This window comes from Dasypus novemcinctus, chromosome 1 (assembly GCF_030445035.2).
Source record: "Dasypus novemcinctus isolate mDasNov1 chromosome 1, mDasNov1.1.hap2, whole genome shotgun sequence".
Taxonomy (NCBI): domain Eukaryota; kingdom Metazoa; phylum Chordata; class Mammalia; order Cingulata; family Dasypodidae; genus Dasypus; species Dasypus novemcinctus.
In genome coordinates this window covers 37,813,253-37,830,906 of record NC_080673.1, presented here as the reverse complement: position 1 = coordinate 37,830,906, position 17,654 = coordinate 37,813,253, and the positions used below count along the sequence as shown (strand labels likewise).

At 37.2% G+C, this 17,654-nt stretch overlaps 1 non-coding gene across 1 annotated transcript; it reads left to right on the top strand.

Annotated features, from left to right (window-relative positions):
- The first annotated feature begins 287 nt into the window (after positions 1–287).
- Positions 288–394, top strand: LOC111761497 (U6 spliceosomal RNA). Its single transcript, XR_002794844.1, has one exon. It is a non-coding gene; the product is annotated as a U6 spliceosomal RNA (small nuclear RNA).
- The last annotated feature ends 17,260 nt before the right edge of the window (positions 395–17,654 follow it).

Below are 17,654 nucleotides of genomic sequence, written 5' to 3'. Positions count from 1 at the left end.
TTAAGCTTTAGCATGAAAAAAAATCCAATTTATAATTTTCTTTTTGTTAAAAATCCTTTATTCTTTGGTTTAGACTAAGTATTTCAGTTGGTATTTCCTTTGAAAGTAATGATCTATATAATATGCCTAGTGAAAATATTCTGTTTATTATGTTGTTAAAATAATTTCCATGGTCTCCTATTTTCTAGTGTTTATTCTCATATAATATTTTATCTCTCAGGAAACTAATTGATCTCAATTAGTGCATATCAATATTTTAGGAAAAATATAATTACAAAATACCTGTTGTGCTTGCTTCAGCAGCACATATACTAAAATTGGAACAATACAGAGAAGATTAGCATGGCCCCTGTGCAAGAATGACATGCAAATTTGTGAAGCATTCCAAAATACTCATTGAAGGTACCCACTGCACATTTGGATATATCATTAGACTCGAGCATTTTTCCAGGGTTGCTATCTCTTCTTAATTCCTTTGTCTCTGTAATTCATTTTAATTTTTTGGTGGCTTTTCCTCTTTGTCACATTTTGTAGTCAGATCTCGTTCATTTGTTAAGTCCCTGACATAAGGAGGCGTTAAATCCCATTAAGGAGAAGGATATTTATTGGTAGTATGTATACCTGATGCTTTTTGAAAAATAATAAAATCATCAATTGTTGTCTAACTTAATATGAAACGCTTTACTCTTAGCAGCTATGTGGTCTTTGAAAGTCACTTAATATTCTAAATTTGTCTTCTCCATGTATAATAATGGAGTGAATATTCACAAAATTGAATGAGGCTTAAATGAGACAAGACAATACTTCACAGTGCTGGGAATGTACCCACTGGCCAGTAAAACTTAGTTTCTTCTTTTCAGAATATAGCTGAGGTAGCCCAGGTTCAAATAAGTTTGGAGACTTTCCAAGCTTGCATAAATGTCCTTGCAGAGCTGGGGTCCAGGGTTTCAAAATTCAGTTCCAATAACCTGTTATTCCACTATATTTAATTGATAAATGATTTATATTTTTGCTGTTTATGAAAATAAAGTTATAGATTAGTTTGAGATATGCTAAGTTGGTGGCAAAGAAAAAGAACTGTATGATCTAATATGTGGGTTTTGCTAGTGCTTAAACCTCATGGAACATCAGAGAATCACCTGGGAATCTTTTAAATCTCCCAATACACATTGTGCACCCTACTCCAGTTAAATCAGAGTATTGGGGGGGGGGGGGGAGGGGGGAGGACCCAGGCATGAATATGTTTTAAAAGTCCATAAGTGATTTCAATATGCTTTAATACACAGAATTTGCTGAAACTCTGCTGAGATACTTCAGACCATTTCTAGGATACACTTTAAATTTTGCTCTTTTGTTAATTGATCATGTATCTTGGGGAATATGTTTATCTTAAGTGTCATTTTTTTCTGACATATTGCCTGTTCTCTTCCTTTGGAAATATATCCCAGACACTTTTGGTGAAGTCTTCATTATCACTAGGCTGAATGCTACTACACCTCAGACAGTCCGATGTCATATATATTAAGCTTATATTCTGTACATGCCTCTTTAAAAAGAATCCTTATATGAACTAGGCCTATAGCTGTGGGGTGCCTAAGAGTTACCTCCTGAGAGCCTCCATGTTGCTCAAATGTGGCCACTCTCTAAACCAAACACAGCATGTAGATGCATTACCTTCCCCCTAGCATGGAACATGACTCCCAGGGATGAGCCTCCCTGACACCAAGGGATTACTACCAAACACCAGCTGATGATGTAACTACAAAAAGACCATGAACAAAGAGGTCAACTCAGACCAGCAGAATATCTCAGCCTACATGTAATATCAGGTGTTAAAAACTGCATTTTGACCTTTGATGAAAGGGGGAAATGGAAAGGACAAACGCGTTTATATGGCTATAAGTCTCCAAAAGAGAGCCAGGAGATCATCAGCAGGTGATGCTTATGCATTCCTCAGTAGGGTACCAGAGACAGCCAAGGTAAATGGAAACCCAGGTGCTGGTTCTCCTGAACGCTGCAGCAATCCACAGGTTCTATGGCCAAGGCAGATGGCTCTGGAGTTCAGGGCCATGTCAGTTGGCCCTACTTTGGAGTTTGTGTTCCTGAGTGTGATGGAGTTGGACTCAGATATAACCTTTATACACATACTCTTCTGTTACTTTTACCAGACCTGTGGTTGGTGTTTGTGTTGGTGTATATTCAGGAGACCTGAATCTGAACTGACCATGTGATGGCCAGGCCCTGGGCCCCAGCAGACTTACAGCTCCTACCCTCTGGTTTCTTGGACTTACCCTGGCCAGCTAACAGGGATGTGAAGAGGGTCAACCACCAAACTGGGGAGCCAAGAGTACCTAGAGCTGCAAACAGGAGAATTGCATCCATCATACATGTGGAATCTAAAACCCCTCTTGATGTAGAGGGGGAATGGACATAACCATCCCAGGTCCACAAGATGGAGGAATAGAGTATGGATTAGAGTGGATTTACTGATGTTCTGCTGGAGAACTATTGTAAACAGTAAGGGAAGAAATTGTAGTAGTGATGTGGAGAGGGTGGCCGTGGTGGCTGCTGATGGTTGGGAGAGGGAAGAAGAGATATGGTGTGGGGGCATTTTAAGGTTTGGAGTTGTCCTAGGTGGTGCTACAGGGATGGGTGCTGGACGTTGTGTGTCCTGTTGTGGTCCACTAGGTGGACTGGGGGAGAGTGTGGCCTACAGTGTGGACCACTGTCCATGTGCTGCAGCAGTTCTCCAGAATGTATTCGCCGGGTACAGTGCAGTGAATGTGCCACAATGGTGGAAGAGTTTGTTGATGTGGGAGGGGTAGCATGGGTGGGGTGGGGAGGTATATGGGGACCTCATATTTTTTGAATAACATTTAAAAGAAAATAAAGAAAAAAAATTCTAAAAAAAAATTAACACACACACACACACACAAATAAAAAATAAAATAAAAAGGAATCCTGCAAAGATAACTAACAAGGGCTCTTCTTTCAATGTGGCCATGTATTCCATATTTAATTTAACAGTTGTTAACGACCTTCTTTAATCCCTAAATTAGCTCTGCCCCAAGCCTTCTGGATCAGGGGGTAGATGTCTCCTAGTAGATGGCATTGCCCCTTGAAGATTTAGCTAGAGATTTGTGTGTAAGATGGCCCAGATAGTTTAGAAATGATAAGATGATGATCTGAATTGATCAAGAGTCCACTTTAAACTTATTAGCTATTTAAAAATTCTTTATGATATTGTTTCTTTCCTTCAGAATTTCATTTAAGAGACTGCAAGATGACTGGGTCTATGTGTCAAGGTTTCATCTCTGAGTTTTTCTTTAATTTCAACATGTGTATCAGAGCAGGTCCTGGAAATTACTGCTTTTATTCTAATAAAATATATGCAACTTAAATTTTCGCCTTTTAACCACATTTAAATATATAATTCAAATATATCATTCAGTGCTGTTAATTACATTCACAATATTGTGCTACCTCCACTACCATCCATTGCCTTTATTTTATTATCTGCCATAAAATGAGAGGGTAATATAAATGTGCAAACAGTGTTTACCAGTTGAGGTCATGAGGGAACTATCCACATACTTTCTTCATGGCAGAGGAGAGTCCTGGAAATGCTTCACAAGTATTTACTACCCAAAGTCAATACCCAGATTTCCCCCTTCCCCTGCCCTTCTGTTGAAATCAGCTGTCAAGGGGATCTGAAAATGTAACTTGCAGACCCAAGCCCCAGCATCACAGAGAATATAGAAGGAGGGTGAAGCTTGGAGTTGAGGACAATAGGTAAAAACAATTGCAGGCTCTTTGTTTCCTGGCTTGGAGGTTTCTCACTGACAACCAATTGTCTGAGAATTATGGAAGATACTGGGGAGCTATGGCCATTCATGTGCATCTTTGATAATTCATGTCTTTTTCTAATGGTTCAAAAGAAATAACACAAGATTACAGCAAGAGTTCGGTGGAATAAGGAGCTCCTAGAGTGAGCTCCTGCTACAGGGCAGCTAGTAAATATCCAGAGCTCTCTGGAGCTAGCTGAAGCACCTGTTTGGGGGCTTCAGGAGGCCAGAAGGGCATCCTGCAACATCCTTGAAGGAATGGAAGAAGAAGGCTGTCCATCTGCGGAGAAGACTCGTAAGTAGAGGCTCCACGCCCCGGAGGCCAGTGCCCATTCTCCACTGGAGGCACAAGGCGTCTCCAGAGCTGTTCCGTGTCTGGAACCAAAAGCTCCACTTCCCCAAAACGGGGGAGGAAGGGACGGTTTGGTACCAGCTTCAGCTACTGATGATTAAAATTCATTGGGCTAAAGTATAACCCTAAGAACAGCTAAAGTTTGAATCTGTCCAAGTCAGAAACAGGCTGGGAACCACCATCTTACCTCTGAGCCTGGCAGGAGGGAAAGCAGGGCGGGCTGAAAATCCCAGTGCTCGTGGGGACCGGCTTCTTTCCATCCATGGGAGATTGCAGCTCTAGCCTAAGCCCCAGTGCCACCTCCGATGGGGAGGAAGCTGCAGGGGTGTGCGCCAGTCTCTCCAGGAAATTGCCCGCCAAGCTGAGGAGGCCAGTGATTGTCCTCCTCTGGTGGTACAAGCCACCCCAGGAGCTGTTCTGCGACTGGAATTGGAAGCTCCTTTTCCTGAAAACAAGGGAGGAAGAGACAGTTGGCTGCCGATTTTGGCTACTGATTGGTAGACTCGGATGGCTAAGGAATAACCCTAGGAACAGCTGGGGTGTGAATTTATCCAAGTCGAAAAGAGGCCAGTGGCTGCCATTTTGAATCTGCCCCCAGCCTGAGGGGAAGTAGGGATGACCAAATATCACAGTGACATTAGGAACCCGTTTCTTTCACCAGGATCATCCTGCAGCCCTAGCGTAGGCTTCAGTCCCACCTCTGGCAGGGAGGAGGCTGGCTAGCTCAGCACCAGTCTATCCAGGTAACTGAGGGTACCTTTGGCTGGCACAAACTGAATAAGCAGAAGTCTACTAGGGCAACTGCAGTCTTCTTGGACCTGCACTGCGTAGATTGCTGCCCACACCTGCAGCTCCATCCCCACCCCAGGCAGGGAAGAAAGGGGCATGAAGCTTCATCAGTCCCTCTGGGCAACTACAGTCTAGGTCTGCACAACCTGGATTATTCCACACAACTGCGACTCTGTCCCTACCTCTGGGAAAGGAGAAAGTTGGGAGAAGCTTCATTGGTCCCTGGTGCAAGGAGGGCAGCTTTAGCCTCCACAGCTTAAACCAATTACATCCTTGGCTCCTACTGCACAACCAGCAAGGGAGAAAGGGCAGGAAGCCCTAAACTAAAGAAAAAATCTGCTCCCAGAAAAAATACTCTAGTAATCCAGATGCCAAGATACCAACCCAAAATTATAATCCACACCAATAAACAGGATGCTATGGCCCAGTTAAAGGAACAAGATAAGCCTCCAGATAACATAAAGGAGTTGAGACAACTAATCATAGATGTTCAAACAAATCTCCTTAATAAATTCAATGAGATGGCTAAAGAGAATAAGGATATTAAGAAGGCTTTGGATGAGCACAAAGAAGAATTTGAAAGTATACATAGAAAAACAGCAGATCTTATGGGAATGAAAGGTGCAATAAAAGAAATTTTAAAAAGATTGGAATCATATAATAGCAGATTTGAAGAGGCCAAGGAAAGGATTGAACAAAAAATTGAACAAGGTCTCAGGGAAATAAACAACAGAGATGTGCAAACATATGTGTCATGGGTGTCCCAGAGGGAGAAGAGAGGGGAAAAGGGGCAGAAGGAATATTTGAAGAAATAATGTTAGAAAGTTTCCCAACCCTATTGAAGGACATAGATATCCATGTCCAAGAAGCACAGTGTATTCCTATCTTAAAAAATCCAAATAGACCAACTCTGAGACACATACTCATGAGAATGTCAAGTGCCAAAGACAAAGAGAGAATTCTGAGAACAGCAAGAGAAAAACAATGCATAAAATATAAGGGATACCCAATAAGATTAAATGCTGATTTCTCACCAGAAACCATGGAGGCAAGAAGACAGCGGTCAGATATATTTAAGATACTACAAGTAAAAAGCTTCCAGCCAAGAATTTTATATCTAGCAAGACTGTCTTTCAAAAATGAGGGTGAGATTAGAATATTCACAGATAAACAGAAACTGAGAGAATTTCTAAGCAAGAGACCAGATTTTCAGGAAATACTAAAGGGTGTGCTACAGACTGAAAAGAAAAGACAGGAGAGAGAGGCCTGGAAGAGAGTCTAGAAATGAAGATTATATCAATAAAAGTAACTAAAAGTGTCAAAAGAGTGGTGAAAATAAAATAGGACAGATAAAACTCAAATAGTCAGGAATAAACTTAACCAATGATGTAAAGCACTTGTATTCAGAAAACTGCAACTCAGTGTTAAAAGAAATTAAAAAAGGCCTAAATAACTGGAAGAACATCCCATGCTCATGGATTGGAAGACTAAATATCATTAAGATATGAATTCTACTCAAATTGATATACAGATTCAATGCAACCCTGGTAAAAATTCCACCAGCATTTAAAAAAAAAAATTGAAAACACAATTATCAAATTTATTTGGAAGGGTAAGGAGTCCTGAATAGCCAGAAACATCATAAAAGGAAAAGCAAACCCTCATCTCCAGACTTTAAATCATATTGCCAAGCTATGGTGGTAAAAACAGCATGGTACTGGCATAAAGACAGACACATAGACCAATGGAAACAATTTGATGGTTTAGAAATAGACCCTTGTATGTATGGTCAAGTGATTTTTGACTACATGTCAAACCCACACAGCTAGGCAGAACAGTCCATTCAGCAAAATGGTGCTGAAAGAACTGGATATCTATAATCAAAGAAGGAAAGGGGACTTCTGTCTCACACCTTATCTAAAAATTAACTCAAAATGGATCAAAAACCTAAAAATAAAAGCAAGAACCATAAAACTTCTGGAAGAAATTGTAGGAAAATATCTTCAAGACATGGTGGTAGGTGGTGGATTCTTAATGGAGATAAGAGAAGGACTGAGATGGACTACTGATGTTTAATGTAAGTAGAAGTTTTAATTAGCTTTACTGTAAAAGTTGTGGAAATGGAAATGGATAGAATGGATGGTAACAAATAGTGAGTCATAGATATTTATAAATCAGAATGTGGCTGAAAACGGTAGTCTAGGGATGTAAATTTCAATTGACAGAATGCTAGAGAATAATCTAGGAACTGAATAGCACAGCAAACCAAGAATGGATGAGAATTGTGGTTGATGGTACAGATGCAAGAGTGTCCTTTTTGAGCTAGACCAAACATATATCTCTACTATAGGGTATTGGAAACACATGGGAAATATACAACTGGAAGGACCTATGGACTGTGGTTAACAGTAATAATATAATATTCTTACATCTATGCAAAAGATGTACTATGTTGATACTGAGGCAGTATGGACAATGTGAGCAAAATGTACACTATGGACATGGTAACAATCAGATGATATTATCTTATCTGTAATGTATGTTCCACCACAGTGTGGTATTTTGATAGAGGGGTGTTGTTTGGGAATTCTGAACATGTGCATGATTGTTTTATAAGTTTACAACTTCTGTCATAAAAATATATTTTAAAAATAATAATAGGGTGGGTTGGGGGAAAAAACATACCAAATGTAAGATAAGGACTACAATTAGTAGTAAGATTTCGACAATATTCTTTTGTAATTTGTAACAAACATCTCTTGACAATGTAAGGTGTTGGTGGAGGGTTGATATATGGGACCTCTGTATGATGTTATGCATGTTTGCTTTGTAAGTTCACTACTTTTACTATACACTTAATTGTTTATGTATGTTCATATACAAATAACATAAAGATAATAATAGGGAGGGTTGGGGGAAAATACTTTGGCTAGCAGTAATATTTTGACAATGCTCTTTAATCATTAGTTAAAAAGGTTTAACAATAATGTAAGGTGTTAGGGGTAGGATGAGTTATTAAAGTCCTGTATGATGTTATATATGTTCATTTTGTAAGTTCACAACATTACTATACACTTATTATTTATGTATGTTTGTGTGTGGGTGATATATTTCAATAAATTAATTTTTTAAAAAAAGAAATAACACTTTAACCTCATTCTGGTGACATTTGTGTCACTCTTTGTCCCTGGGCAGGCTTTATGTTCTGACCTAGCTCATTCTAACTCTGGGATTTTTAAGAGCAGCCACCCCACCTTTAATCTGTGTATCCTCAGAACCTAGCATGGTGCCTGATGCATGGTAGTCAGTCATTTAATATATATTCTTTTTATGAATTAATAAAACTTGCCTCGAAACAAAATACATACAAAATCTATTTGTAAAAAAATTTTATAAAGTTGTTTTGTATCATATGGCTCTAGGAAATCATTTGCTTGATAAAAATACTGATCACTCTAGGTAGTACTGGGTGAGCCTGCCTTTAGTCCTCATGACAGACACAATTCAGCAATAAGGAGAATTGAGGTCAAGGAATGGGATGAGGAAGCTGTGTGAAGCAGATGCCTTGATAGGGAAAGACAGGACAGCCACTTTCCTGACACTGAAATAGATAGACATCCAGAAAGAGGGACAGAATTCTTTAATTAAACAAAATCTCTAGCCTTTCACTACCTTACAAACCTCCTGCCTGGTGGTGGTTTGAAACTGTGTGAACCCCAGAAAATCATGTTCTTAAAGCTAATCCATTGCTGCAGGTGTAAACCTATTGTAAATAGGACATTTTGATTAGGTTACTTCTGTTAAGGTATGGTCCAGGGTGGGTCTTAATCCTCTTAATTGGAGTTCTTTATAAATATGAAGAATATGGAGAGAAAGGAAGAGAAAGCCCGGAAGCAAGAAGCTGAAAGGGACAAAACCTGGAGGAAAGGGAGAGAACAGCAGATGACACCATGCACCTTGTGATGTGAAAGAGGAATCCAGAGTTGCCAGCAGCCAGTCAGGGAGAAAGCATTGCCTATGATGCCTTAATCTGAACATTTTTTCTCAGCCTCAAAACAGTAAACTTGTAAACTATAAATTCCTATTGTTAAGAGTCAACCCATTTATGGCATTGGCATTTGAGCAACCTAAACCATGGCCAGTAATGTCCTGACTTTTATTACTTCCCTTTCTTGAAATATCCTTCACTGGAATGCCTAGTCTTATTCTCATATGGATAAGGTGAGGTGGCGTGGGCAAGGAGAGTAAGCATGTTAAAGAGGTGCCACTTTGATGTCTTCTTTATCAGTTTTTGGGTCTTATTTCCATACTTCTTCTTCTGGTAAAACAATTATGATGACAGGCCATCTCAAAACAAAACAAGTATAAACAATGGATACACCTATGCACCCTGCTCCCCTTCTCTCTCTCTCTAGCCAAGTTGTTGCTTCAAAGTTCAGCTCAGTGATTGTTATTTCATAGGAACCTTTCACGACTCCTCCTTCTTGCATTTGTGACCCTGTTCTTCAAACGTGTAGTATGTATGGCAGGTTTGAAAAGTTTAGAACTCATGACAATGATGTTACTACTAATTGAGCAATGTAATTAGGCAGGCCCTGGCAGAAAAGAGATGGCACAGCAAGCTAAGATGTTTGAAGGCACTTTTATGAAGGAAACTATGGTGTAAGTAGGCAAAAGGGAACTAATAACAAATGCTGGAGCACCCTGGAACTAGTATAGTAGGAAGTTATCATCACCCCCTAATCTCCTCAAGGGCAGAGATGAACAGTGTTCCAAGCCCAAGGCAGTTGGAGCCAGGAAGCAGAAAGGAGGAATACATCCCCCAAATTCTTGATCCTCCCTCTTTCCAGTCCCCTGATAGTGTTGCCCTTTGGCTGGAAACAGACAGAATTTAGAGGATTTGGGAATCTATGTGATGCAGCCCATAAAGGTCAGCAGAGAATAGAAAAGAGAAGGACAGAGAATGTCAAATGGAGAGTATGATAGAGATTATGGGAAGTATTACCATCAATTTACAGATAAAGAATCTGAGGTTCAGAGAGGTGAAGGTCACATATATGGTAGATCCCTTGAATGGTAGATCACTGAATTGGGATTCAGACCCACATCTCTAGGCCACTGAAAGCCAGGCCCTCCACCTTAGCAAGTTGTTTCTCCCCATAGCACCAGCTGTCTCCTCCCAACTGGATTATGCTTCACTAGAGAATAACTTTCAGTTAAAAATTAAGTAGCTCTATATACATATGATGGAATAGTATGTTGCAGTAAGAAGAAATAAAATTGGGACACATATGATAACGTGGATGAATCTTGAAGACATTATTGCTATTAACTATAGTACAGATGTTATATTAATTGTATTTTTCCCATGCTTCTCCACATTCTTGCCACCTGCAATAGTGACATATATCTGTTCTAGTTCATGGAAGGACATTTTTGCAATTGTACTATTAACCACAATTCTCAGCCAGCTTTCAATTGACGTTTACATCCCTAGACTACCCATTTCAGCCAGGTTAATTTATATTATAATTAATTGACTATATATAAAATAATTAATTGAATATATATTTTAAAAATATTTATTTCTTCTTTTTATTTAATACCATGATTTCTACCTTTCTAATTTCCTCATTTAAAGCCAGTGATTTCTTGGTATTCATGATGGAAATATACAACTTCCTTTATAGAAGAGCTCTATTCATTTTTGTTTGTTTATTTTGAAGCATGTGTGAAATAAATCAAATAATGGATGCTCTGCCCTGGGTCTTGCTAAGTGAAATAAGTAGATACAAAAGGACAAATATTGCATGGTCTCACTAATATGAACTAAATATGAAGAATAAACACATGGAATTAAAATCTAGAGTATATGTTATTCTTTCATAAATGCTAAAGATGTGCTGTGTTAATAATAGGAGGTATGGAAAAATATGCTAAATGTACATTATGGACATGGTTAGTAGTAATAGTCTGAGAATATTATATCATAATCTGGAACAACTGTTCCACAAAGGTGTGTTGTGTTGTTGAAGGGTTGTTTTATGGGAATTTCACACATGTGCATTATTGTTTTCTAAGATCATAACTACCATAATAAAAATATATTTTTAAAAATGAACTAGCTCTTCCACAAAATAGATGTCTATCTAATGTCATTTTACCTCATCAGGATCTCATGTCATAATTTCAAACAGGAGTTTTTAATCCAAGTGTATTTAACACGAAAATCAAAATTCTAATGCTCAGTCTTACTATTTCCCATCACACTTTCTTGCCATTTTCCTATAATTGTTTGCTATTGGATTTTGTAACATGACAGAGCAAACCTTTCTTTTAAAGAGAACACTATGTTATTTTCTGCAGGTAAAAAAAAAAACCCACAATGTTTTAAAAAATAATAATACATATTCATATTGATGACCAATATATTGCCACTTAAAGGGAGAAAGCTCTGGTTTTTGGAAAATTCTCCTGGGTAAACTGCCAGTTCTTAACAGTCCCTGATTAGTGAATGGCAGCATGGTATTTTAGAAGCAGCTTTGGACTGGGAATCAGAAGCCTGGTGTGTGCTCTAATTCTCCCACTTTTCAACTTTGCGATCATAACTATAAAATGGAATAATATTTCTCACATAACAACTTTGTAAGGTTGTTGTGAGTTATGAGAGATTATGGGATTGATGTTAATAGTTTCTAAGACCTTTTTTCTGGTTCTCAGCACCCATAATATGTAAAGTATTTTAAAGTGCTTTATAATCTGTACAGAACATTTGAAATGCAAAGGCTTAAGGGATAAAATGACCCACTGTGGTAATAAAATGTTCTGTCTGGGACTATTTTTTTCTTTGTCTGGGACTTTTTATGACTGTAAAGTTTACTTTAATTTTAAGAGAGAATAGAAGGAGTAAGTGTACCAGAGCCAAGATGATAATAAGGCGGAAGTCAGGATTTATTTGAAAAGGATTTTTTGCCACAGAAAAATTTCCCCCTTATATTAACTTGATTTGAAATTGCTCTTTGGATTTTTTTATGTGTGACACATTGAGTAAAGATGAGAAAGGTAGAAAAGATGCCTTGCACCCATTGTACTATTGTGCTCTCAAGCAGGTAATGACTAATTGGCACACGGTGTCCTGAGGAAACCACATGTAGTGTTCCTGTCTTAGTCCCCAACTTCTCCTAAGAGGTAGAAAAGTGGTTTTCTAGTTGTCAGAGGAAGGACACAAGGTACAATTACAGTTGCATTATGTACTGAAATAAGGAAAGATAGAGTATTTCAAAATGCTGGTTTCTAGTGTTACATGCTTATTTTGTAAAACAGTTTTTTTTCTGCCACATTTTTACCTAGAGTATAAGACAATGTGAGTTTGAGTGCTGTGGGTAGAAAACATAGGAGGGGAATTAAGCTAGGATCCAATCCCAGCTACCCCCAGACTCTTGCTGTGCCTTATCTGATGATTTTGTCATCAGGGAAAAGGCTGGTGGTGCAAAACAAACAATGTGGGACCTTTCAGTAAACATTTATATGAATATCAAGTAAAGGGAATTCTGGAGGCTAATCTCTTACAGATTGGAATCCTACCATTTAAGTGTGTTTACCACTTGACATTTTATCCTATAAAGTGGGAACTGATTTAAGCAGACATTGACAATCTGTCATGTGTTAAGGAGAGAACATCTCACATAGAAAAAGACCAGAGGAACCAAAGTGTGTGTGAAGAAATGGTGAGAACTGGGAACTGTGAAGAGAACAGTGGAAAAGAGGGCATCACACCTCCAAGTATTGGTTGGGGTTTACAAAGGAGAAGGTAAGCTAGGATAGAATGAAGAGCACATGACATGCTGTTGGCATCCGATTTTCTAGAGTTCATATCCATCACTATGTGGTTGAGTCAACTGGGAAAATGCATCCTTTTGGATTCTGATTTCCTCATTTGCAAATAGTGTTATTATGAGATGCTGTGATTTAATGAAATAACATGCATAAAGAGTTTTCTTAGAGCATAGACAACATTCAATAAAAAGGAAAACAGTTGCATTTATTGCTTTTATTCATGATGGAGGCCAAAATTAAATCAACGGATAAGAACTCTAAGGGAGTAACAACTACTGGGAAGCCAGAGCAATAAAAGCAATGTGGTGCTAGCATAGAGGAAGATAAAAAGACCAATGAGATAGAACTGAGAGTCCAGAATTGAACCCAGACATCTATGGCTAACTGATTTTTGACAAGAGTGGTAAGTCCACTCAGTGGTATAAAGAAGTCTCTTCAACAAATGGTACTAGGAAAAATGGATATCCACATACAGAATAATGATGTTAGACCTTTTCTCACACCATGTACAAAAGTTAACTCTAAGAGGATCAAGGAAATAAATACAAGAGCTAAAATCAAAAGACTCTTAGAAGAAAACAATGAGGGAAAGCCTTTAAGAGCTTGGGTTGAGCAATGATTTCTTAGATATGACTTCAAAACCATGAGCCATGAAAGAATAAAAAAAAATGGACATTCATCAAAATTAAAACTTTTGTGCATCAAAGGACATTTTCAAGAAAGTGAAAGGACCATCTACAGAATAAGAGAAAATATTGCATGATTCCACTTATATGAAATACCTAGAATATGCAAATTCACTGAGACAGAAAGTATATTAGGTTATGGGGATGAGAAGGGATGGGGAATTATTGAATACAGAGTTTCTGTTTAGGATGATTAAAAAGTTTTGGTAATGGCTAGTGGTGATGGTAGCATAGCACTGTGGATGTAATTAATACCACTGAATTGTACCCTTGAAAGTGGTTAAGAGGGAAATTTTGTATTATATATTAGTTACCATGATAAAAATTTTAAAACAAATCTCTGACTACATCTATAGCTACCCAAAATGAAATAAAAAAGCAAATGACATGTATACATTTGCCTCTATATGTCTTTGTAAATATCAATCAATAAATATTAGATGGGCTACTAAGAAGAAGAAAAATAGAATATATAATACCAAGTATGAAAAGCCATGGTCCGTGCTCTATCTCTATTTACTAATCCCAGAATATCCTGGAAATATTAGTTATAAAAACAGCATCTCAACTGGAACAAAACAGACTGTATCCAAAGATTCATCAAGTTCAAATGTTTTTTACTAAACAAAATATCTTCTAGGACACTGAGACCTAGATTTAGTGATTAATATAAAACATTTATATAAGAACAAATTCATTTATGTAAGAACAATTATATAAGAACAATCATAAATGTTTAGACTTTGATTTAGCCACACAATAAAAAAATCACCTTTCTATATTTTATATGCTCCAGGGTTCTCACCAGCTGAGATCCTCTATTCCAACTGATGAGGCATTTAAAGGTACAAAGAGATCTATGGGAAGTCTTGTGCAGTAGAAATTATTTGGAGTAGTGTGTAGTAATGTTTGTAATCTATTCTCCTTCTCTTCGCAGGTATATTTCCCTTAGGATGGACTGACATGTCAATGAACCCCAACCCCAAACAGAAAATTTGTACTACCCTAAATTATTTATCCTTTAGTCTTCTAGCCTTCACATCAAGATTCCATATCATCTTTTTGATTTTTCTTGAGATAATTTCATTTTTGCTAGAAAATGAAAATATTTTAAAAATTCCTTCATCTTCAAGTCTTAATTCACCTCAAATGAGCCTACTCTGGTCATCCTATTAAGAACTGAATATGCCCTGCTCCCTGAGGACTCTTAGCTTTATATTTCCTTTTTTCATTTTCTGATGTCATATACTCTCATTATATATTATATTTATTTCTTCTTATCTCTCTCCCCCTTGAGAATGTAAGTGCTACAGGGACAGGACATCTATACCTGTTTACTTTCATGATCCATCTCTAGCACCTAGAACAATTTTGGGCACAATGCAGGCACTCATTAAATATTTGTTGACTGAATGAAAAATGGAAAAAAATATTTTATGGAAGAATAGAAAATCTTCTATAATTGTAAAGATAACCAGAATAACACTTTGGTGTAATCTGTTTCTCACTCATCCTACTAACACGGTTTAAAAAAATTCAGGAAATTGTACCTTGCGCTGCCTTGTTCTTAGCTCAGCTTTTTAAAATTATTCATGAATTCTGATTGTTTTGAGTTTAGAATGTGGATGAGTTTCACTGGTACAACTTCTCACAGAAAACTTCGACAGGGACCCAGCTGTCATCTTAACCATGATCTCTTCAACCCCACACCTATTAGTATAGACTACCTTTTCTATTTAGGGCTGATAACACCCTTCCAAAATTTTGTCAAAACATTGTTAGGATCTCTATGGCAATATTAATTTTGACTCCAAATGTGTCGAGCTAGGAATTGGCTGGAAGAAACCATATGCATGAATGTGCTGTAATTTCTGATTAATTTATTCAGCAATAACTAGTGTTGCATTTAATACTTGCAATCAGGGAGTCTATTGACACTTTGATGATGACTATTCTTGTACCATATCTCTTCTTTCTTCCTTTGGATTCACAGAAGTAGAGAAAACTAGATCAAAGATATGAACACTTTTTAAGGCTCTTGATGTATTCTGACAAACTGCTTTCCTGATTACCACCAGTTCATAATGCTATCAGCAACCTTTTCTGGACGTTTTCTATTCTAATCTCTGGGGTAAAATGTGGTAAAAATATCCCATTTTTGAATTTATATTTTTACAAATTACAAATACCCCATTTGAATTTGTTATTTGTTATTATAATGAAATTAAACATTTTATTTGACCTTATCCTTTTACATTTCTCCTTTGAATTAATATTCTTTGATTTTCTCTGTACTGGTATGCTTTTAGATATATTTAGTTGTGAGGTTTGTTATACAGTAAGAAGAGAAACTATTTTATCTCAGATTGTTTGCCTTCAATTTTTTGTACGGTGTTCATGTATTTACAATTAAATTTTAAGAAGTTAAATTTATTGATCATTTTTCACAGAAAATTGCATTGTTTAGTTTATCAATATGAATTTCAAAAGAAATGAGCTCCCTTTATGAGCAATTATTTTACTTCTGAACACAATTTTGTCCTTTTATCATAAAAGATTGTTTATTAGTATATTATCAACTATGGACTTTAAGGCAGAAGCTTTCTAAGGTCTTAACTGTATAATCCCTCATAAATCCTTGTCTATTAATATATTACAAAGCTTGTATCATGATATTGGTAAATAGAAGAGACCTCTTTTCCACTGTGCCCAAATTGTCCTATACAGCATATCTGATCACTTCTATACTCTTCCAAATTACAGCCATTCAGTGACTGAATATCATGTTTAGGATAAAGCCCAGCCTTCCATACAGTATAGAAAATGATATTGCACCAGCAGACCTCTCCAGATTCTTCCCTCCCAATGTCCTCTCTCTCCTCCAGTCAGGCACTGCAATTACTTGTAAAAACTATTCTCCCTCCTTTTCTTTTGTTGCCTTGACTTGCAACATTTCCCCAGTCTGGCTAACTCACATCCAACCTCTAAGACAGCTGCAAGGCAGTCCCTTCCAGGAAGAAAAAAAAAGGATACATTTCTTCAATTTATAGTAGTTAGGTGTCCTATTTTATACTAGGAATATAATTTACTCTCTAAAACTCAGAGTCTTCATATTATAGTCAAATCTCATGGCAAAATGTTGTCAGGAATGACAGCTGGATATCAGCACTACTTTATCTTAGTGCACTCAAATAAAAATTGCATTCAGTGGACTTCGGTGACTTTTAGCAAGAAATACTGAGTACACTGGTCATCTGGTTCAATTTATTCAACTACTTGTAGATGCCCATTTTGCAGGTGGCTCATCTCTGAAGGAAATGCAGAATAATATAGAAGTGGATTGGACAATGAAGCCACAATGAAGTCTTTGAGATTTGGACGTGAAATAGAAAAAAAAATTGTCCTTAAAAAAATCCCACACTGAAGTGCTTTCTTCTCTGCTATAGAATATAGAAACTCTGAAGTCTTTACTTGTCAAAATACTTGAGGGAATTCAAATTTCCTTTTAAAGGTATATATCCACTACATTCACAAACAACTCTCAGATTTACTTCCACATGGAAGTGTCTGAAATCTCAAATATCAGTCTGGGTGAAAAAAAAGGCAAAGTCTTAAACTTTAAAAATAGGATTTTAACTCTCAGATGGCAAATTTCTTTCCAAGTACTTACTGTGGGATTTTCACTTGTTACCCCACAAACAGACTCTATCCTATAGTGAGTTTCTGATAGGGAGCTGTGGTCGGTTGGATTATGTACCCCAACAAGCACATGTTCTTGCGATCCATTGTGTGAGAATTTTCCTGGCACTCTGGCAAACTAAGATAGGAGTATAATTAAGATATACCTCAGTGAGGGAAACAGTTCCTCTGTCCTATGCTCTCAAGATCCTGACTATAGGGTATATTTAAAATACAAAATTCTTCTTAAGGTTTAAATAATCAAACCTTTCAACTGCAGAGATAAAAAAGAGCTACTGTCTTTTCATAGTAAGCTGTCACATTTTTCTCATGAATTGTGATTAGTCACAGAATTTTTAGGCAGTAATCTGAAGACTTTTGGCCATTTTTGTTTGCTTTAATTCCCAATGATATCAGCATAGATTTAATAAAGACCAAAGTTGTTGTTGAAAACATACTCTAAAGGGA